The following is a 24,889-nucleotide window of genomic DNA, read 5'->3' on the forward strand; positions in this document are numbered from 1 at the left end:
TCCCATTTCCTGTAATTCCATTCTGAAGTTGTAAACTTTTCAGTTCCTGTTAGAAATGGAAGTGCAGAACACGGCTATATTCCACACAGCCATTGGCTGCACACTCTAGTGACCTATTTATAACTGTCCCTAATTGGCCAAAGCAGAGAAAGTAACCTAAGTTACAACATGACAGCTCCCACTGTTTAATAGACACTGAAACATTACACTTATTTTGTCACTATTTAAACAACTAATGAAACTTAAAAAAAAAAAAAATCTTTGTACCAGGGGCTGCCATCTTGGAGCTCAGGTATTTTCACAGCCTGTGACAAAAGCTGTGCACACTCACAGATCAGTAATATTGCCCGTTTCATACACCTGTATAATGTGCTTCAGGTTAGGGTGCATAATACAAAGCAGGAGCTTTTCGTTTTTTGCTGTGATTGCATTGCTCTTTATTATCGTTAGGTGTTTTTTAAAGTCTATATTGTGTAACTGTAAAACTGTGTAAAAAAAATGCAAAAATATAAAGCTCACATGATGTATGATGCACACTAACCCGAAGCACATTATACAGATGCAAACAAAAAGTGTACACTAATTACTGATCTGTGAGTGTGCACTTCTTCTGTCACAGGCTGTGAGAATACCTGAGCTCCAAGATGGCAGCCCCCAGTACAAAGAAGCGGAGCTTCAGTATCTGGCACCTTTTAAGCTATTAAAACAGAAGTGTTTTGTAAAGAGCTGCAGGAACAGGATGAAATACAATAACATACTTCTTTTGTAGTTGTGCTCGGTAGTTTAATGCCCCTTTAACTCAATATTAAATATATCACATTCTGCTAGCTCTGTATTATTTTTTTTTACATACCGCTGTTCTGATCCCCCTGCCCGCCCCAAACTGAGTGTATTTTTTTCTTCTCCAATCCGATAGTCAATAAAATTATGCTGCTCTTTCATCTGTCTGAGCACACTCACATTCCTGTCAATCAGACTAGTTGTACTAGGCACAATAGATGCTATAGATCTGTAGCAACTGGGGGAGGTCCAGTTTAGTCTGCATGTGCACTATGTCATCAGGAAAGCTGTGCAGTGAGAAACTGAATGAACGTACTCTATTATAGTCTATGGCTCTTTAGAGATCACTATCATTAGGCTAGGCACCGGCATTGTTGAAAATGGGAAAAAATGTTACATTAGATAGGCAGCCTGAGGACCAGTACAGATTGGTTATTTACAGGTAAATAATACGATTATTTTTGCACTTTGAGAAATGTGACAGGAATTAGTAGATTTTTTAATGATCAAACAAATTAATGAAAAGAAAAATAATCAAGTTTAATGTGCCTTTAACTGTCTAGTATACAAAATCAGTTAAAAATTACTGAGATTTTTCCAACGCAATGTTATGGTTGGTTAATGTATTGCATTCTTGATAGTTAAACATTTTCCTTTTCACTTTGTAATCTCTTATTCAAGTGTGTAGGCAAGGTTTAGAATGGAAAGGGGTTACACAATACACCTGAATTTAAAAACTGCAAACCCATATGAGGTTTTGTCTGCTTTCACTAAAGTAAAAATTATATTTCTATGAAAATAAAATGTAATGTCACTGATATTTATTGCAGCATGTAGATGTTTTTACGAACACTAAACAAGGATAAACCTTTACAGAGTGTTCACAACACCTTTTCTTAAAATCACTACTTTATTTGGACAGTTTAAAAGACATGCAACATTTTGGGCCTTTCAGCCCTTAATCATGCATAAATTAGTTGAAGCTGCTTGCTTCTATTTATAACACAAAGCATCATACATTTAAAAACATAGACTGCCATTTATCAACATTTAACTTGTATCTGATTCAACAATTCCACCTAGTGGCCACAACATGTAAAGTATTTTCTTAAAGGCATTTTTTACATTAAAGGCAACTTTTCATATTAAAGATAATTACAGTCTAATAAAGTTGAAGCAAGAACCTATATACACAGTGCACTTATCAAATAGCCTGAATAGTTGTTTTTATCCATAATCCAAATTAGCTTTCATAATATACATCAATCACAGGAAAACAGAGCAATCAACGTCTATATTAAGTCCCTTAGGTGACATAGTGTCTAATTCATATATCCAGAAAAGTTCCCTTTGTTTCTGCAATCTTTCTCTATCACCCCCATCTCTAAGTGGTTGAATTTGATTTATGACACACCATCGTAAGTGGCTAATTTGGTGGCCTTTTTCTATTAAATGGAAAGACGCTGATGCTCCCCACACCTAATATTGGACCAATATTGGCTGAGACTTTCACAGATTTTATGAGTCGTTTCAGCTATATTAAACCAAGGCACAGGGACGTGTAACTATATATATATATATATATATATATATATATATATATATATATATATATATATATATATATATATATATATATATTACATGGGTTGATTCATGTGTAAAGACCGTTTTAATTTTATATGAATAAAGGTATCACCCTTAATCATGGAATGGCAGCTCATGCAACCTATACATGGGTAACATCCTAGCTGCTTCTTAGTAAAATAGGTTTGTTGTATATTATTACCTGAGCCAACATCTGTTTTTACTAATTTGTCTCTTAGGTTCTTAACCCTTCTAAAGGCCATAATTGGTTGCTCTTGGAAAGCATCTATGTCTCCATAGATTGTAACCTAACGTGAGGAAAAAACATGTTGTTATCAAATTCTTTAACATGTATAAACAAGAATATTTGTCCATAAAAAATAAAAGAAAGAACTAATGACATCATATTAAAAGGAGCAGACATGGGATAGAAAATTGCAAGGTAACCCTACGTTTAAAATTCAAAAGAGATTCATGCCATTTTTATTAAAATTTAATAATGGCATTAAAGATAAAACAACAAGTAGATTTTCTGACTAATGATTCCCTGAGAATTCAGTTATTTTATACTACACCAAAAATTCTTAAAAAATCTTACAACCCCTCCAGGGAGGCCTACAGTATCAAGTGCTAACTCTGTGTTTACCAATATATCAATATTCCTTTATAAATTACTGCAAGCTAAAGTGACCAAGATTGACTCCTTATATTAAAGATACCAATGATTTCTTGAAAAATTTAAAGATGTATATCTTCCCTTATCCAAATATATTTTATTCACTTTAGACGTTAAAAGTTTATACACTTGCTTACAACATAAACGGGTATTGGGATTATTAAAAAAAATATTAGTAGTAGATTGGGATATTCAGGATTACAGATTAATTTATCGAGACCTTCTGAGAATGATTCTGTACTGGAACAATTTTTTGTTCTATTATGATTGGTTTATCCAGGTGAAGGGGACAGCCATGGGATCAAATGTTGCCTCGTCAAATGCCAACTTTAATATGATATATATTAAAGAAAAGTATATGAAAGTTTGTTTAAAGAGTATGGTGCCATATGGTGGCTCTATATTGATGACGTGTTTGGCATATGGTGGGAGAAGTGAGACCCCTGGTGAATTTTGTAACAGAACTTAATACTTCAGTAACTGGCTCTGAGTTTTCCCTTACATATAGTGAGGTACCTGTAGCATTCTTAGACACAAGAATTTATAAAAAAAAGATAATGGTCTGGCTTTTGATTTATATACCCAGGATACAGACATAAATTCTCTCTTTCATTGCAACAGTTTTCATCCTAGAGGTTTGGTTGAGTCTTTGCCAGGTAGCCAATTTTTAAGAGTGCAATAAATGTGTATCTGGACAGTCCCTTCTAGAAACAAGAATTGGAGAAATTAAACAGACATTCATTCATAGAGTATATCCTCCTAACTTAATCCAGAAACATGTGGAACATATAAAACATACCCCCCAACAAACTAAGACAAGTAAATTAACAAAATAAAAGATTTTGGATGTTCTTTGTGTCCCAATACAGCCCATATAGTGCTAAGATTTCTAAGATTATTAAGAAATATTGGCATGTATTGAGGGACTGTAATGGAGACATAGAGGCCTTCCAAGAGCAACCAATGACGGCCTTTAGAAGGGTTAATAACCAAAGAGACTAATTAGTAAAAACAGATGTTGGCTCAGGTAAAAAAATATAACAAACCGATCTGACAAAAAAGCAGCTAGGATGTTTACCATGTATGGGTTGCATGAGCTTCCATTCCATGAATATGGGTGATACCTTTAATTACCCAAGAAGGGTGTATAAATATAAAATTAAAATTTTCTTTACATGTGAATCAACCCATGTAATATATATGATTACATGTCCCTGTTTCTTGGTATACAGGTAGCCCTCGGTTTACGCCGGGGTTAGGTTCCAGAAGGAATGGTTGTAAATTGAAACCCAGTTTATAATGTAAGTCAATGGGAAGTGAGGGAGGTAGGTTCCAGGCCCCTCTCAAAATTAAAAAAAAGTAACACCCAATACATTATTTTTAAAGCTTTGAAATGAAGACTTTAAATGCTAATTATAAACCTAATAAAATAATCACACAACACAGAATAAATAATTAAACTAAGTTAAATGAACAAAAACATTTGCTAAACAGCATTATAAACCTAATAAAATAATCACACAACACAGACTTCCCTTGCATTTTTCTGCAAACAGTTCTTTCTATGTATTCCAATCTGGACTGATTTATAGACCGGAAGATCTCGTTCCTTTGAAATCTGCTCGATAGCTCAGGTCTGGTTAAACTGATTAATTTGCAATGCACTGCGAAGCATTGCGATTCTGTATAGAGAACAAGTAGGATTGCAGTGCGCATGCGCAGACGCACGTCAAGAGGGAACGCGCGCTGTGAAGAAAGGAGAAGACGGACGTTCGATCGGCTGTTGGCTGCAGGGGCTATGACGGTAAGTATATAAAAAAATGTTTTTTTAGCAAGGCGGACAGAATAGGCTATTTCGGAAGAAGATATTATAAGTGTGTTTAATGCTTCCACTAAGCTTTTTCTCTGCATAACAATAATAAATGCAATATTAGTTTATAATTGGATAATACATGAATTTAATTAAACAAGGTTTACAGTCCCTTTAATGTAAAAAATTGCCTTAAAAAAACCCTTTACATGTTATGGCCACTAGGTGGCAATGTTGGATCAGATACAAGTTCAAATGTTGAAATGTTGATAAATGACAGTCTGTTTTTTTAAATGTATGATGCTTTTTACTAAAAATAGAAGCAAGTAGTTTACCCTTTTTAAGAGTATTTGTCCAAAGTGGTGATAGTCGTCTAAAAATGTCTAGTATGTCCATGGCAGTTTTGAGTAGCAGATTATTATCTATTATTATATTTGTTTTATACTAGTCAAAATAATTAAATTACAGAAAATAAGGCCACTTTGCATTGTTTTTTTTTTTTTTTTTTGTCTTAGTGGGTAGTTGTTACTTAAAAACAAAAACCCTATTCCCTCTGATATCAGGACAGTAAAATGAAAATGAAACTTTCATGGTTCAGATAGATCAAGCAATTCCAAACAACTTTCCAATTTACTTCTATTACCTGATTTGCTTCTTTCTTTTGGTATCCTTTGCTGAAAAGCATACCCGGGTATGCTCAGGAACAGCAATGCACTATTGGGAGCAGATATTTGTAATATGACCATGGGGAAACCAGATGTGGACTCCTGTGCTTAGAGAAATATGGCTGCACATTTTTGACGAGGCCCAAAGTAGGCCAAAACGATTGGGGTTGCCATGTTCTTTGTTTAGAGAAGGATTGTCTTGTGTTTCGAGGCTGGACTGACCTTGTTAGGTGGAATCAGATTGATGTACTTCAGGAAAGTTCTTTTTTGTGAAAAGCGCTATTGGGCTAAAAGAAGCTGCTCCCAGGTGGTAAATCTCCACAGAACAAGCTACTTGTTGTTTCCGAGAGAGTGCTTCTCTTTCTGTATGTATTTGCTGCATATATATGCCTCATTATTAACTCACCCAATGTGTTCAGAAAAGGGAAAAAGGTGATATGATAGAAAAGTTCAACTATATTAAGGGTCTTAGTAAAGCTGAGGTTGTGAGTACATTTCAGAAAAAGAGCAATTCCAGAACAAGAGGTCATGATCTCAAGCTCCAGGGTAATAGGTTCAGGAGTAATTTGCAGAATTACTTCTTCACAGAAAGGGTGGGTTGATTCATGGGCTTCCATTATAGGTGGTAAGGACAAACACTGTTGGGGACTTCAAGAAAGCCTGGTATAAGCAAAAGGCTTTTCCTACAAACTAAATAACACTTTTAGAACATTTTGGGCAGACTTGTTGGGTCTGTGGTTCTTATCTGTTGTCAAAATCTGTTTCTCTGTTAAACGGACATAAAACACTATTGAGTTGGTTACATAAAATGCTTGATTATGTGTTAGTTAAAAATTGTATTATGCTTTTCATTTTCCAATACTAATAACTGAAAGTGCATGCTGCCCTGCCACAAATCTGTCTCTAATTGGCATCACAGATAAGGTACTGCAAACCAATGCAATTTGTATGAGCAAAATAGTCATGGCTAGCATTGTCTATTCCAATAACAAGTCCAGATTGGCCTCTCCATATAAGACAAATGTTGAAAGAATAACACAAGAAAGAAAAAACAATTGCACTACTAGTGTTGTTTCCTAATAGGTATTATTGTTAGATAATTGATTATATAATTTTCAGTTTTTAACAATAGTTTGGGAGGAAGAGGTGCTCTATACAAAATAGTTAAATGAACAAAAGAATCCAAGTGAAAAACACTAGGAAAGTGTGTACTAAAATAGTACTCTACAACACTGTTTCATCACATCTGGTTAGAATTTTTATAATGGTTTGTAATATCATTCACAGAAAGACTGAATTTAAAACTTAACTTTTAATTATTAATAATAAAATCAAATTACGTAAATAAAAACACAATGTGGTTTCCGTGGTTCTATGATAATAATATTCTAAATCGTTCCTGAATAATTCAGAAATATAGTAAGGTACTGGTTAATAATGGCCACTGTGTTGCTCCTGTATGGTAAAGGATCACCTAAAACAAGTAGGTTTGGATATCAAAATCCGTGATAATACACATCATTATATTATTATTATTATTATCGGTTATTTGTAGAGCGCCAACAGATTCTGCAGCGCTATAAACAAAGGCGCAGTACAACAAAACAATTATATGGATCAAATGGGTAGAGGGCCTTGCCAAGAGTTGCACTGTTGTGGTCAGCTCTTAAGAAGGTGATCTTCAAACAGCTGGACTCTTAGGCTTACATGCTAAGGGGGGTTCAGGGGATAGCGATGGAGGAGAGGAACTGGTATAAAGAAAGGTTAGCGTAGGTTGTATGCATCCCTGAACAGTAGTCTTTAGGGAGCGCTTGAAGCTTTCAAAACTAGGGGAGAGTCTTGTGTAGCGAGGCAGAGAGTTCAGCAAGATAGGAGCCAGTCTGGAGAAGTCCTGTAAACGGGAGTGTGAGGAGGTAACAAGAGAGGAGCAGAGTAGGAGGTCATGAACACAGCGAAGAGGACAGGAGGGAGAGTATCTGGAGAGAAGGTCTGAGATATAGGGGGGAGCAGTGCAGTTGAGGGCTTTGTATCTCACAGTCAGAATTTTGTGTTTGTTATACACACTTTATATTACATTAAAGTACAGTGATTAACTCCACATAAGCTAGCTCACACAGTTGAGATCTGTTAACTATTTGTTGTAATATAAGTAATATTATTTCGATCTGTGTATTATCACGGATTTTGATATACAAACATACTTGTGTTAGGTGACACGACTTTGCTCCTTTACAATACAGGAGCAACACAGTGGCCATTATTATACTGTACCTTACTATACTAATTTGGCTTATTTCTTTTTAAAGACCCGATGAGTCCACGGATTTCATCCTTACTTGTGGGATATTCACTCCTGGTCAGCAGGAGGAGGCAAAGAGCACCACAGCAGAGCTGCTATATATAGCTCCTCCCTTCCCTCCCACTCCAGTCATTCTCTTTGCCTACGTTAGTGATAGGAAGAGGCAAAGTGAGGTGTTAGATTAGATTCTTCAATCAAGAGTTTATTGTTTTTAAAGTAGTGCCAGAGAGTGCTGCTTTGTTCTAGGGTGTAGCCGTAGTCCATATCAGTCTCTACAGTAGAGCTTTTGGTGGCTTTAGAGCAATGGGAACTTGTGGGACATAATTCTCACTGCGCCTCCCATGTAATTGTTTGCTACCCGTACCAAGAAAATCTGAGGGATATTTACTCAGGACTTTCTTTTTAAATTGCAGGTCCATGTGAGGGAGAGGACCTCACAAGCCTGGGAATTGCCTTACTGTCCGGCAAGAGATGAGGTAAGTGCTAACTTTACTCTGGGGGTGGAAGAGAGACTCTGAACAAAGTTGGGCACTTCGTTTTATCCCTCATCGGATTTAACTCCCTTATCAGAATCCCTCAGAGTTTCAGGGGATACTTTGGGACCGTTACATGCAGGCTCTGGGTCTGTTTGACACTTAGGCTCTCATTTTATAGCTACGGAGCCATACATAGAATGAGCCCAGGGTTAGACATGTTGCCACAACAAGGCAGTGTGAGGCGGCATAAATCTGGGGTTCTATCTCCCGGCGGTTTCTCAGTAGCTGACTGGGAGATCTTATATAAAGCTCAGTGTACAGGGCACGGTTTCCTATCTTCCGGCGGTTTAATTATAGCCGACTGGGAGATCTCATAGTGACATATTTTGTGAGGCAATGTATGAGAATTATGTTATTTTCTACCGGCGGTTTAATAATAGCCGACTGGGAGATTTCTTATGGCCACAATTTGAGTTTTTCGGACTAGACTGTTCAGTCCGTTTCTATTCCCCCGAAGGCCTTTTTTTATATATAAATGGCGACCGGGAGAGGTTTATGATCACGCCCACGATGGGCGGAGTTCTGTTTATCGCCATTTTTAGTTGCGCACCTCTGTGTTTTGTTCTTCCTGATATCGGAAGATTTAGCAGAGAATGGTGTTCTCTATAGGGTACGGGGTGGAAGGTAAATTTGGAAAAGAGTTCCTTAATCCCATGACAAGGGTAACTTTCTTGGGAACTATAATAGATTCCATATCTCTAACGATTTTTTCTGACGCAGTGTCAGGAAATCAGCGATTATCGATACCCGTTTAGACATTCAGTCCACTAATCGGTCTTCATTGGCTCAGTGCATGGAGGTAATCGGGCTGATGGTGACTGCAATGGACATCATCCCGTTTGCTTGGTTTTATCTCAGATCTCTGCAGTTAAGCATGCTCAGGCAATGGATTGGAGATTATACCGATTTGTCTCATCGAATACTACTGGAGCAGGAGACAAGGGATTTTCTTTAGTGGTGGTTGTCTCTGGATCATCTTTCCCAGGGAATCTACTTTTGCAGACCATCTTGGGTATTTGTGACAACAGTCTCCAGCCTTCTAGGGTGGGGAGGGAGCAGTTTGGGGCTCCTTAACCCCTTAACGACCGAGGACATGCAGGGTACGTCCTCAAAAAAAAGGCAGTTAACGCCTGAGGACGTACCCTGCACGTCGTCTGTGTGGAAAGCAGCTGGAAGCGATCCTGCTCGCTTCCAGCGGCTTTCCGGTTATTGCAGTGATGCGTCGATATGGAGGCATCCTGCAATAACCTTTGGTAGCCTTCCGATGCAGAGAGAGCCACTCTGTGGCCCTCTCTGCACCGGAGATCGGTGGTTTACCTCGTTGGTGGGTGGGAGCCTGTGTGGGAGGCCGGTGGCGGCCATCAATGGCCCTGGTCATGTGGAGGGGGGCGGGATCGTGGGTGGGAATGTCCGGGGGGCGGGCGGGAGCGTGCACGGGGAGGGAGCGGGTGGGAACCACTACACTACAGAAAAAATGTGTCCCAAAATTAAATAAAAGTGGGGCTAAAAATGTAAAAACAATCAGTTAGGTGGTGGGGGTTGGTCTGTGGGGGAAGCTACACTACAGAAAAAAAATAAAAAAAAATAAAAAATGAACTTTTTTTTTTTTTTTGCAAACTGGGTACTGGCAGACAGCTGCCAGTACCCAAGATGGCCCCCAATAAGGCAGAGGGGGAGGGTTAGAGAGCTGTTTTGGGGGGGGATCAGGGAGGTTGGGGGCTAAGGGGGGATCCTACACACAGCATATGTAAATATGCTCTCTTTTTTTTTTAAACTTTTTATTTTAGTACTGGCAGACTTTCTGCCAGTACTTAAGATGGCGGGAACAATTGTGGGGTGGGGGGGGGAACGGAGCTGTTTGGGAGGGATCAGGGGGTGGGATGTGTCAGGTGGGAGGCTGATCTCTACACTAAAGCTAAAATTAACCCTGTAAGCTCCCTACAAGCTACTTAATTAACCCCTTCACTGCTAGCCATAATACATGTGTGATGCGCAGCAGCATTTAGCGACTTTCTAATTACCAAAAAGCAATGCCAAAGTCATATATATCTGCTATTTCTGAACAAAGGGGATCCCAGAGAAGCATTTACAACCATTTGTGCCATAATTGCACAAGCTGTTTGTAAATAATTTCAGTGAGAAACCTAAAATTGTGAAAAATTTTACATTTTTTTTAATTTGATCGCATTTGGCGGTGAAATGGTGGCATGAAATATACCAAAATGGGATTAGATCAATACTTGGGGTTGTCTACTACACTAAAGCTAAAATTAACCCTAGAAGCTCCCTACATGCTCCCTAATTAACCCCTTCACTGCTGGGCATAATACACGTGTTGTGTGCTGTGGCATTTAGCAGCCTTCTAATTACCAAAAAACAAAGCCAAAGCCATATATGTCTGCTATTTCTGAACAAAGGGGCTCCCAGAGAAGCATTTACAACCATTTATGCTATAATTTCATAAGTTGTTTGTAAATAATTTCAGTGAGAAACCTAAAGTTTGTGAAAAAGTGAACAATTTTTTTTTATTTGATCGAATTTGGCGGTGAAATGGTGGCATGAAATATACCAAAATGGGCCTAGATCAATACTTTGGGATGTCTTCTAAAAAAATATATATATAATATATATTGGTGTTCCCATGTAACTTAGCACTAATTTTGAAAAAAAGTGGTTTGGAAATAGCAAAGTGCTACTTTTATTTATGGCCCTATAACTTGAAAAAAAAGCAAAGAACAAATATTGTGTATTTCTAAACTCAGGACAAAATTTAGAAACTATTTAGCATGTTTTTTTTTGGTGGTTGTAGATGTGTAACAGATTTTGGGGGTCAAAGTTAAAAAAAAGTGTGTTTTTTTTCCATTTTTTCCTCATATTTTATAATTTTTTTATAGTAAATTATAAGATATGATGAAAGTAATGGTATCTTTAGAAAGTCAATTTAATGGCGAGAAAAACGGTATATAATATGTGTGGGTACAGTAAATGAGTAAGAGGAAAATTACAGCTAAACACAAGCACAGCAAAAATGTAAAAATAGCCTTGGTCCCAAACGGACAGAAAATGGAAAAGTGCTGTGGTCATTAAGGGTTTAAAGGATCATAAAACCCAATTTTTTTTTTTCTTTTATGATTTGGAAAGAGCATGTAATTTTAAACAACTTTCTAATTTACTTCTATTATCTAATTTGCTTCATTCTCTTGATATCCTATGCTGAAAAGCATATCTAGATAGGCTCAGTAGCTGCTGGTTGGTGGCTGCACACAGATGCCTTGTGTGATTGACTCACCTATGTGCATTGCTATTTCTTCAGCAAAGGATACCTAAAGAATGAAGCAAATTAGATAATAGAAGTAAATCGGAATATTGCTTAAAATTGTATTCTCTACCTGGATCTTGAAAGAAAATGTTTGGGTTTGGTTTCCGTTTAAGGACTCAAGGGGTTTGGACTCAGCCAGAGTTTTTTTTTCTTCCTATAAACATTCTGCAGCTGAGAGCGATCTAACATGTTCTTCTGGCCTGGCCTCAGTTAGCCTCGGTCCAGTTTATCAGGTTCCAGTCAATCTAAATGACGTCCGTGGCTTACATCCATCATCGGGAAAGAACGAGGAGTTCCTTATCGATGACAGAGGTATCCAAAATAATTCAGTGGGCGGTGGCCCATTCTTGCTGCCTGTTGGCAAGCTTCATTCCAGGGGTGGAATATTTGGGCGGATTTTCTGCGCAGGCAGTCCTTTCATCCAGGGGAGTGGGAACTCCATTCAGAAGTGTTCTCCAGTTTTTTCCTCCATTTGCTTTTCTTCCTCGGGCCATTGCTTGAATCAAGCAGGAGAGGGCTTCGGTGATCCTCATAGCACCGACTTCGCCTTGTAGGATTTGGTGTGCAGATCTGGTGGATATGTCCCCTCTGCCACCTTCCTTCTAATTCAAGGGCTCCTCCTTCTGAAACTGACTGCTTGGATATTGAGCATTTATTATCCAAGCAGGGTTTTTCTGATTCGGTCTTTGTGACCATGATTCAGGTTTGAAATCCTGTTATTAGTCAAATTTATCATAAAATATGGCGTAAATATCTCTATTGGTGTTGAATCCATGAACTACTCATGGAGTAGATAGGATTCGTAGAATTTTGTCTTTTTTCCAGGGTTTATCGTCTGGTAGATTTCCCAGATGTACAATTGTTTTGTCGGGCCTTGGTCAGGATCAGGCCTGTGTTCATAGCAGTTACTCCTCTTTGGAGTCTGAATTTAGTTTCAGAGTTCTTCAAGGGGCTCCGTTTGAGCCTATTTTTTCCTTTAGATATTGTGTTGTTATCTTGAAAAGTTTTGTTTTTTGTGGATGTTTCTTCTGCTCGGAGAGTGTCAGAACTCTCAGCATTTCTGTATGAGTCTCCTTATCTTATTTCCATTCAGATAAGGTATTTTTACAGACTAACTTAGGATTTCTTCCTAAGGTTGTTTCTGGCCGGAACATTAATCAAGAGATTTTTGTTCCTTACTTATGTCTTAATCCTTCTTTAAAGAGGGAACGACGTTTGCACAATTTGGACGTGGTCCGTACTTTCCAGTTTTCCCTATGGGCGACTGAGGACTTTTGTCAGTCTTCTTCTTTGTTTGTGGTTTTCTCAGGAAAATGCAAGGGACAGGAAGTTCCGGCTCCTCTTTCATTTTGTCTGAAGGGCATCATACGTTTTGCATATGAGACTGCTGGATAGCAGTCTCCTGAGAGAGTTATGGCTCTTTTCGCGAGGGCTGTTGCTTCCTCATGGGCATTAAAGAATGTAGCTTCTGTGGAACAGATTTGTAAGGATGCGACTTGGTCATCTCTACACGCTTTTTCAAAACTTTGCAAAATTGACGTTTTTGTCTCGGCTGAGGCTGTTTTTGGGAGAAAGGTTCTTCAAGCAGTGGTGCCTTCCGTTTAGGTTCCTTGTCTTGTCCCTCCCTTATCATCCGTGTACTCTAGCTTTGGTAATGTATCCCACAAGTAAGGATGAAATCCGTGGACTCATTGTGTCTTTAAAAAGAAAAGAAAATTTATGCTTACCTGATAAATTTATTTCTTTTTAGACACGATGAGTCCACGGCCCGCCCTGTTCTCTGAGACAGGTTATTAACTTTTGTAAACTTCAGACACCTCTGCACCTTGGCTTTTACTTTCTCTTCCTAACTTCGGTCGAATGACTGCAGTGGGAGGGAAGGAAGGAGCTATAAATAGCAGCTCTGCTGTGGTGCTCTTTGCCTCCTCCTGCTGACCAGGAGGTGAATATCCCACAAGTAAGGATGAAATCCGTGGACTCATCGTGTCTAAAAAGAAATAAATTTATCAGGTAAGCATAAATTTTCTTTTCTTACATTTTTTGATTATTATGGAACAATTTAGAATATTATCATAGCACCACCGAAACCACATTGTGTTTTTATTTACGTAATTTGATTTTATTATTAATAATTAAAAGTTAAGTTTTAACTTCCGTCTTTCTAGGAATATTACAAACCATGATAAAAATTCTAGACAAATGCGATGAAACATTGTTGTAGAGTGCTATTTTAGTACACACTTTCCTAGGAGTCTGTTTATCAAGCTCCGAACGGAGCTTAATGCTCCGTGTTTCTGGCTAAATACCGCTGCTCCATAACCTGTCCGCCTGCTCTGAGGCGGGGGACAGACATCGCCGAAAATCAACACGATCTAATACAATCAGGTTGATTGACGCCCCCTGCTGGCGAATCTGCAGGGGGCGGCGTTGCACCAGCAGTTCACAAGAACTACTGGTGCCATGATAATTACGGACAGCGCATGCTGTCTGCATTTATCGATGTGTGGCGGATATGGTCCGCTATAGCATATCATGTCTGTCCGTACAATGATACATTAACCCCCTAGTGTTTTTCACTTGGATTCTTTTGTTCATTTAAATGTTGAAAGAAGTTTGACCATTGCAAATAAGGTGTTTATATTATCTCTTTGGAGCTTTCAGTCTCAGTCTGTATGCAAGTTTAAAGGAACACATCACAAAACTCTTTTAAATAAAATGTGTTTTTTATTCCTTTAAATGGATATTAAACAGTGCTCCTTCGGTAAAAACAAATATGTTAAATCAAAGTAAATATAAAAAGAAAAATATTGTTAAAAAAACAGCAAATAACTAAATTATCAGTGTAGCCCCTGCCTTAGTGTTTTAAGAGCAGAGGATTTTCGAAACCTAGGTTTTTATTCTGTCAGTTCTGGGCATGAGCAAATTTGACTAGCTGTTATCTAGTCTAGTTTTATGCCATCAGGCTAAGATAAACCTTCCTGCAAAGGCCTCCCCCTCCTTGTAGGTCTGTGACAGGAAGCACAAATGTAGTGTACAAAAAAATAAAAATAAAAGGTAAATGCCATTTAAATAGATGAATAATGCATATTAAAATTATTTATATTTATTATAAGCTACTGCTTAGTGCTTTTATTTATAACAACAATGAAACAGACTGTTTAACATCCATTTTATTGTAAAAGAAAATATTCACAGCTGTGATTTATCCAGGGCCGTCTTTAATATTGACTGGACCCTGGGCAAAAATGTTCTTTATCCCCCACCCCATGCAATTTCGCTCTTCACCCCAACATCCCAAAAAAACAACTAAATCAATTTATTTTATAAAAAAAAAAAATTATTAGCCCAGCAGTGGATCATCCACTGCTGGGCTAATCATTTTGTAAAAAAATGAAATAAATTGCAATATGCAAAACTGGACCTAAGCAGTGCTAATAAGTAAATAAATATATACATTCCTCCACTGTGGATTCATTTAATATGCTTTTCATTTAAAATGCTTTTATGAGGTTAGCTGGTTAAAGGGATTTAGGGCAGCCAATAGGAGCAAAGCAAGGTAAAAACTGAGGAGGAAGCATGGAGGTGCAGACAAATATAAGTTTACTGACTGGAACAGCAGAACTGCTATGGGAAGCTGTAAAATCTGAGACAGAGAGAAAACAAAAACTATAAAAATAAATCTTACATTAATGTGTGAAGTATCAGCATGACACTATACATCAGCCACAGCAGCACATGTCCCTTCTTTGCTAGGAACAAGTTCCCTCTTACCCTGTACTAGACAATGCTGCATGGGGAGGGGCATTTGTGCATTCACTTATTCTTCCCACTGACACCTTTCTACAAAGCACTGTTCCCCTAACAAACTTCAGTTAGTTGATCTTAGGGCCACAGCAGAAAGAGCAGGGCTAAGAGGACCAGCAGACTGGATGCTGTCTGCCCAAGGCTGCATGGATACAGTGTGAGACAAGTCACACAGCCTCAAGACTGAAGAGAGCAGTGTGTGCAGCTGCACAGATGCTCAAATCCTCACGTGCCTGCCGCTCCAGCTTTCTGCTGCATGCGCCTACAGTCAGCCCTACCCAGAAACAATCCCCACCATCAGAGCAGTTACCTGGTAACAGTGGTAACCCCAGCAGGACCTTTTCTGATGCAGTGGGAATGGCTGGATGTTGAGTTAGGTTTTAGCAATCAGTGCTGCACAGTGCACATCTAAAACAGCACATGGCAATAGCTTGGCATGTCACATGACACCGGCACGGTCTGGCACAGTTTCTCACAAATAAATATAAGCAGAGAACTTTTGACTGTGACAGTATTAGGACTGACTGTGTGTTTTCCCCATGTCAGATCAGCAGTCTGGTATGAACCAAAAAAAAAAAAACAACATTTATTTTTTTAGAACTCTTGGGCCCATCAACAAAGACTAGACCCTAGGCAGCTGCCCCTTTTGCCCTGTGTTAAAGACGGCCCTGGATTTATCCCCTTGTCACATTACCTCTAATCTAAGCATAGTAGTGTAATTTAGAGCTCATAATAAAGGATGACAATCCGCTCCTCTTATTGGTTTGCTTGCAATTCTAATTCTCTGGAGTGGCTAAGAGCGGAATGTGAGTGGATGTCCGATTGATTGTGACAAGAAAGAACCAGGGAGCAGGTGGTACAAAGGATGCGCAGAGACAAATTTCTACATGGCAGATCCAAATTTTTACTAGTCATGGTGACCTGGTGCCTTGGGTTTGTCAGACTCTTTCCTATATAAAACAAGAATATATTGCATAGTCTGGCTAATAAAAACAATGAAAATATATTATGCAAAGAAAACAAAACTTAAAGCTGTTCAACATGATGCATGAAATATAAAAAATACACAAATCATAATAATGTTGTATATAAAGGGTTCAGTAGGATAATTATGGATATAAAAAAGTAACATATAGCAGGAACATATTTGATAATTTGAGAAAATAATTGTGGATGGTGCATTATTCATAATAAAAGCTGGAACTGGATTGCTATTACATAATTAAAAGGAAATTAAACACACATTTATTTTTTTCTTTCATCAATCACATAGAGCATGCAATTTTAACTAACTTTCCAGTTTACTTCCATTATTTAATTTGCTTCATTCTGTTAGGATCCTTTGTTGAAAAGCATACCTAGGTTGGATCAGGAGCAGCAATGCAATACTTTTATTGGCTCACCTGATGTGTTCAGCTAGCTCCCAATAGTGGATTGTTTCTTCAACAAATAATACGAAGAGAATGAAGCACAGTTGATTATAGAAGTAAATTGGAAAGTTGTTTATAAATGTATTCTCTATTTTGAATGTTATAACAGAAAAATGTTGGGTTTCATGTCCCTTTTAAAGTCCTAAAACCTAGTTACTGAATGGAACCCACACCAGTTCAGTGAGACAATGTGACAAACTAGTTTATGAGTAGGGCTTTGTCAATGTCATGACTAGAAATGGGCTGGCAGACCTGGACAACAAGAGATGTATGAGAACAAATGACATCTCAGTCTCATCTGTCTCTGTTAAAGTGAAGGTAAACTTTGGTGAATGAAAGCCCGTTTTTTTAAAATACTATTAAAAACAGGGGCACTTTCATTCAACAAAGTTTACAAAGCAGCCGTTTTGATTAAAAACTTACCTCTCTTTTTTGCACAGCCAGAGCAGTTTACCCCTCCTGGAAATCCTCTCTTCACACGTCAGCAATGACTAATCCGGCTTCCTCCAATCACAGCATGGCCTCAGGAAATGACTACCCTGGGGGGAAAGCTGTGATTGGAGGAAGCAGGATTACTCATTGCTGACGTGTGAAGAGAGGATTTCCAGGAGGGGTAAACTACTGTAGCTGTGAAAAAAACAAAGGTAAGTTTTTAATTTGTAAACTTTGATGAATGAAAGTGCCCCTGTATTTAATAGTATTTTTACAAAACGGGCTTTCATTCATCAAAGTTTACCTTCACTTTAAGTTCAGCAATCAAAGAGAAACTTCTTCCAGGACTCCAGTAGTTGCTTGGGCCTAAACATGAGAAAATTCTAAAGAACAGAGCAAAACATGTACACATTCAGGTGAGTGAAAGAAGTCATCATAACCAAAGCAAAGCTTACAGGTCTTTAATTTGTGTCACCTGGTTTTTGAGAGTATAGAGTTTAAAATAAAATAGTTCAAATCTTTCTCCTGGCTCACACTGAAGTATATTGACAAAGAGAGTTCACTAGCATAAGATTTCAAAGTAGTACTTTTATTAAGAAAAAGGGTGATCAGAATCATGACTTTACTAAAGTATTATGTCGGCCCCTGGATTTCAAAATAAGACTTTAGATTATATATACATATACTATCTATCTATCTATATATACACTGCATGTGTGTGTATGTATGTATGTATAGCGGTTCAGTATATATGAAAATAGAAGCAATTCTCTGGTCTTTTTAACAAAATTGTTTATTGAAACAAGTGCTTGTCTCAATAAACAATTTTGTTAAGAAGAGAGCTATATATATATATATATATATATATATATATATATATATATATATATATATATATATATATATATATATATATATATATATATATATATATATCTTGAAAGTTCCAGTAATCCAGTGGTCCTGGACGAGTTAGAAATTAGACTTTTTCCTATCTTTACCATTGAGTGGACTACTAACATTTTTCCTCTGAGCTAGTAGCTTTTAACCCCTGACTAGTAAACCCTAGTGATATTTTTCTACCCCTGTATAGATGTATGTGTGAGTGTGTCTATTTATTTATATATACAGGGAGTGCAGAATTATTAGGCAAGTTGTATTTTTGAGGATTAATTTTATTATTGAACAACAACCATGTTCTCAATGAACCCAAAAAACTCATTAATATCAAAGCTGAATAGTTTTGGAAGTAGTTTTTAGTTTGTTTTTAGTTATAGCTATTTTAGGGGGATATCTGTGTGTGCAGGTGACTATTACTGTGCATAATTATTAGGCAACTTAACAAAAAACAAATATATACCCATTTCAATTATTTATTTTTACCAGTGAAACCAATATAACATCTCAACATTCACAAATATACATTTCTGACATTCAAAAACAAAACAAAAACAAATCAGTGACCAATATAGCCACCTTTCTTTGCAAGGACACTCAAAAGCCTGCCATCCATGGATTCTGTCAGTGTTTTGATCTGTTCACCATCAACATTGCGTGCAGCAGCAACCACAGCCTCCCAGACACTGTTCAGAGAGGTGTACTGTTTTCCCTCCTTGTAAATCTCACATTTGATGATGGACCACAGGTTCTCAATGGGGTTCAGATCAGGTGAACAAGGAGGCCATGTCATTAGATTTTCTTCTTTTATACCCTTTCTTGCCAGCCACGCTGTGGAGTACTTGGACGCGTGTGATGGAGCATTGTCCTGCATGAAAATCATGTTTTTCTTGAAGGATGCAGACTTCTTCCTGTACCACTGCTTGAAGAAGGTGTCTTCCAGAAACTGGCAGTAGGACTGGGAGTTGAGCTTGACTCCATCCTCAACCCGAAAAGGCCCCACAAGCTCATCTTTGATGATACCAGCCCAAACCAGTACTCCACCTCCACCTTGCTGGCGTCTGAGTCGGACTGGAGCTCTCTGCCCTTTACCAATCCAGCCACGGGCCCATCCATCTGGCCCATCAAGACTCACTCTCATTTCATCAGTCCATAAAACCTTAGAAAAATCAGTCTTGAGATATTTCTTAGCCCAGTCTTGACGTTTCAGCTTGTGTGTCTTGTTCAGTGGTGGTCGTCTTTCAGCCTTTCTTACCTTGGCCATGTCTCTGAGTATTGCACACCTTGTGCTTTTGGGCACTCCAGTGATGTTGCAGCTCTGAAATATGGCCAAACTGGTGGCAAGTGGCATCTTGGCAGCTGCACGCTTGACTTTTCTCAGTTCATGGGCAGTTATTTTGCGCCTTGGTTTTTCCACACGCTTCTTGCGACCCTGTTGACTATTTTGAATGAAACGCTTGATTGTTCGATGATCACGCTTCAGAAGCTTTGCAATTTTAAGAGTGCTGCATCCCTCTGCAAGATATCTCACTATTTTTGACTTTTCTGAGCCTGTCAAGTCCTTCTTTTGACCCATTTTGCCAAAGGAAAGGAAGTTGCCTAATAATTATGCACACCTAATCTAGGGTGTTGATGTCATTAGACCACACCCCTTCTCATTACAGAGATGCACATCACCTAATATGCTTAATTGGTAGTAGGCTTTCGAGCCTATACAGCTTGGAGTAAGACAACATGCATAAAGAGGATGATGTGGTCAAAATACTCATTTGCCTAATAATTCTGCACTCCCTGTGTGTGTGTGTATATATATATATATATATATATATATATATATATATATATATATATATATACACACACACACACACACATACTAAGCAGGCTTCTAGATTTGGGAACAAAAATGTCAAGGCCTGTTCTAACAAATTAAATCATGGCATTTTTCTCTTGTAAGGTGTATCCAGTCCACGGATCATCTATTACTTGTGGGATATTCTCATTCCCAACAGGAAGTTGCAAGAGGATCACCCACAGCAGAGCTGTCTATATAGCTCCTCCCCTAACTGCCACCCCCAGTCATTCTCTTGCAACTCTCGACAAGCATGGAAGCAGTAAGAGAGATGTGGTGAAATGTAGTTGTTTTTTCTTCAATTCAAAAGTTTGTTATTTTTAAATGGTACCGGAGTTGTACTATTTTGGTCCCAGGCAGAAAATAGAAGAAGAATCTGCCTGTGGTCTCTAATGATCTTAGCAGGTTGTAACTAAGATCCATTGCTGTTCCCACACATAACTGAAGAGAGAGGTAACTTCAGCTGGGGAATGGCGTGCAGGTTAACCTGCTGTGAGGTATGTGCAGTTTAATTTTTTTCTAGAAGAATGTAAAGGCTAGAAAATGCTGCTGATACCAGATTTATTTAAGGTAAGCATGATTACAGTGATTTAATAGCGACTAGTATCATGCTATTATTATTTTTCAATTCCTGTCATATAAAACGTTTGCTGGGAGTGTTTAAACGTTTTTATATATTTGTTGGTGATAAAACTTTATTGGGGCCTAGTTTTTCCACATGGCTGGCTTAAATTTGCCTAGAAATAGTTCCCTTAGGCCTCCCACTGTGTGGACACGAGGGGGAGGGGCCTAATTTCGCGCCTAAGTGCGCAGTAACTTTTACAGACTGAGACATCCAGTTTCCCTGCAGGAGCCTCCTGAATGCTATAGGACCTCTCTAAAGGGTTTTTAGGCTTTCCAAAGTCATTTGTATGGCTAGGTAGGGCCACAGCAGAGCTGTGGCAGTTTGTTGTGACTGTTAAAAAAACGTCTATATCGTTTTTTTGATCCGTTTTTTAAACTAAGGGGTTAATCATCCATTTGCAAGTGGGTGCAATACTCTGTTAGCTTATTATACACACTGTAAAAATTTCGTTTGATTTACTGCTTTTTTCCCTTTTTTTCAAATTCTGACCTTTTTTATTTTTCTTAAAGGCACAGTACCATTTTTATTTTTTGCTTGTTAACTTGCTTTAAAGTGTTTTCCAAGCTTGCTGGTCTCATTGCTAGTCTGTTTAAACATATCTGACATAGAGGAAACTCCTTGTTCATTATGTTTAGAAGCCATGGTGGAACCCCCTCTTAGAATGCGTACCAAATGTACTGATTTCCCTTTAAGTAATAAAGAACATATTCTGTCTTTAAAAAATTTATCACCAGAGATTTCTGACGAGGGGGAAGTTATGCAGACTAACTCGCCCCACGTTTCAGAACCTTTAAATCCCGCTCAAGCGACTCGCGCTCAAGAGGCGCCAAGTACATCTAGCGCGCCCATGGCGTTTACTTTACAAGACATGGCGGCAGTCATGGATAATACACTGTCAGCGGTATTATCCAGACTACCTGGGTTACAAGGAAAGCGAGACAGCTCTGGAGTTAGAAGAAATACAGAGCATACTGACGCTTTAGTAGCTATGTCTGATACCCCCTCACAATATGCAGAAGCTGAGGAAGGAGAGCTTCTTTCTGTGGGTGATTTTTCTGACTCAGGGAAGAGGATTCAACCTGATTCTGATATGTCAACATTTAAATTTAAGCTTGAACACCTCCGCGTGTTGCTCAGGGAGGTTTTAGCTGCTCTGAATGACTGTGATACAATTGCAGTGCCAGAGAAATTGTGCAGATTGGATAAATTTTGTCCCCTCTACTAAATCTGGATCAAGAGACTAGGGATTCTCTTCTCTGGTGGCTATCTCGGGTCCATCTGTCCAAAGGTATGACCTTTCGCAGGCCAGATTTGACAATTGTAACGACAGATGCCAGCCTTCTAGGCTGGGGGGCAGTCTGCTCAGGGATCGTGGACTCAGGAGGAGACACTCCTTCCGATAAACATTCTGGAACTAAGAGCGATATTCAATGCTCTTCAGGCTTGGCCTCAGCTAGAGACAATGAGGTTCATCAGATTTCAGTCGGACAACATCACGACTGTGGCTTACATCAACCATCAAGGGGGAACAAGGAGTTCCCTAACGATGTTGGAAGTTTCAAAGATAATTCGTTGGGCAGAGATTCACTCTTGCGACCTATCAGCTATCCATATCCTAGGAGTAGAGAACTGGGAGGCGGATTTTCTAAGTCGTCAGACTTTCCATCCGGGGGAGTGGGAACTCCATCCGGAGGTGTTTGCACAATTGATTCATCGTTGGGGCAAACCAGAACTGGATCTCATGGTGTCTCGCCAGAACGCCAAACTTCCTTGTTACGGATCCAGGTCCAGGGATCCCAAGGCGACGCTGATAGATGCTCTAGCAGCGCCTTGGTCCTTCAACCTGGCATATGTGTTTCCACCGTTTCCTCTGCTCCCTCGTCTGATTGCCAAAATCAAGCAGGAGAGAGCATCTGTGATCTTGATAGCGCCTGCGTGGCCACGCAGGACTTGGTATGCAGATCTAGTGGACATGTCATCTTTTCCATCATGGACTCTGCCTCTGAGACAGGACCTTCTACTTCAGGGTCCTTTCAACCATGCAAATCTAATTTCTCTGAGACTGACTGCCTGGAGATTGAACGCTTGATTTTATCAAAGCGTGGCTTCTCCAGTCAGTCATTGATACCTTAATTCAGGCACGAAAGCCTGTCACCAGGAAAATCTATCATAAGATATGGCGTAAATATCTTTATTGGTGTGAATCCAAGGGTTACTCATGGAGTAAAGTCAGGATTCCCAGGATATTATCTTTTCTCCAAGAAGGATTGGAAAAAGGATTGTCAGCTAGTTCCTTAAAGGGACAGATTTCTGCTCTGTCTATTCTTTTGCACAAGCGTCTGGCGGATGTTCCAGACGTTCAGGCATTTTGTCAGGCTTTAGTTAGAATCAAGCCTGTGTTTAAACCTGTTGCTCCGCCATGGAGTTTAAATTTGGTTCTTAAAGTTCTTCAAGGGGTTCCGTTTGAACCTCTTCATTCCATAGATATCAAGCTTTTATCTTGGAAAGTTCTATTTTTGGTAGCTATTTCCTCGGCTCGTAGAGTTTCCGAGTTATCTGCCTTACAATGTGATTCCCCTTATCTGATCTTCCATGCAGATAAGGTAGTTTTGCGTACCAAACCTGGGTTTTTACCTAAGGTGGTATCTAATAAGAATATCAATCAGGAGATTGTTGTTCCGTCCTTGTGCCCTAATCCTTCTTCAAAGATGGAACGTCTATTACACAATCTTGACGTGGTTCGTGCTTTAAAGTATTATTTACAAGCTACTAAAGATTTTCGTCAAACATCTGCTTTGTTTGTTGTCTACTCTGGACAGAGAAAAGGCCTCGGCAACATCTCTTTCGCTTTGGCTAAGAAGTATTATACGCTTAGCTTATGAGACTGCTGGCCAGCAGCCTCCTGAAAGGATTACAGCTCATTCTACTAGAGCTGTGGCTTCCACTTGGGCCTTTAAAAATGAGGCTTCTGTTGAACAGATTTGCAAGGCGGCAACTTGGTCTTCGGTTCATACTTTTTCAAAATTCTATAAATTCGATACTTTTGCTTCTTCAGAGGCTATTTTTGGGAGAAAGGTTTTACAGGCAGTGGTACCTTCTGTTTAAGTACCTGCCTTTGTCTCTCCCTTCATCCGTGTACTTTAGCTTTGGTATTGGTATCCCACAAGTAATGGATGATCCGTGGACTGGATACACCTTACAAGAGAAAACATAATTTATGCTTACCTGATAAATTTATTTCTCTTGTAGTGTATCCAGTCCATGGCCCGCCCTGTCATTTTAAGGCAGGTATTTTTTAACTTTAAACTACAGTCACCACTGCACCCTATGGTTTCTCCTTTCTCTTGCTTGTCTTCGGTCGAATGACTCGAGGTGGCAGTTAGGGGAGGAGCTATATAGCAGCTCTGCTGTGGGTGATCCTCTTGCAACTTCCTGTTGGGAATGAGAATATCCCACAAGTAATGGATGATCCGTGGACTGGATACACCACAAGAGAAATAAATTTATCAGGTAAGCATAAATTATGTTTTTTGTTATCGTGGCCCTTTAAGATCGTGAAGGTGTTTTTGAGAGCCAAACATCACATCTACTGAGTTTATTACTTATGGGTTTTTTCTAAAACAAATATTCTCTTTAAAGGCAGAGTAAAGTCAAAATTACACTTTCCAGATTCAGATAGAGCATGCAGTATTAAACAACTTTCCAGTTCACTTTTATTATTAATTTGCTTCATTCTCTTAGCATCCTTTGTTGAAAAGTATACCTAGGTAAGCTCAGGAGCAGCTACGTACAACAGAGAGCACACTGCTGATTGGTGACTGCACATACAGTATATGCCTCTTGGCTTAACCAATGTATTCAGCTAGCTCCCAGTAGTACATTGGTGCTCTTCCAACAAAAGGGTACTAAGAGAATGAAGCAATTTTGATAATAGAAGTGAATTGGAAAACTTGTTTAAAATTGTATCTGAATTCTGAAGAAAAAAAATTACTTCATGTCCCTTTAAGAGCCCCGCAAATGGCTTCTTGTTAACTGCTGCTGTAATTTTATAGGTCTGCCTTGTGCTTAGTTACAAAGACCTGAGCCGACAGGCTAACCACGCTTTATCCAGTGAGATTATTAACATTAGTGATAACTTTTGATTAATGCACTGATCACTGATGCAATAGAGGCATCA

General features: G+C 38.7%; 1 protein-coding gene across 3 annotated transcripts in view; it reads left to right on the top strand.

Annotated features, from left to right (window-relative positions):
• The window catches only part of LOC128657744 (molecular chaperone MKKS), a 189,536-nt gene that overhangs the window by 38,836 nt on the left and 125,811 nt on the right, over positions 1-24,889 (top strand). The gene's annotated exons all lie outside the window — the stretch shown is intronic.

This window comes from Bombina bombina, chromosome 4, assembly GCF_027579735.1.
Source record: "Bombina bombina isolate aBomBom1 chromosome 4, aBomBom1.pri, whole genome shotgun sequence".
NCBI classification, from domain to species: Eukaryota; Metazoa; Chordata; class Amphibia; order Anura; family Bombinatoridae; genus Bombina; species Bombina bombina.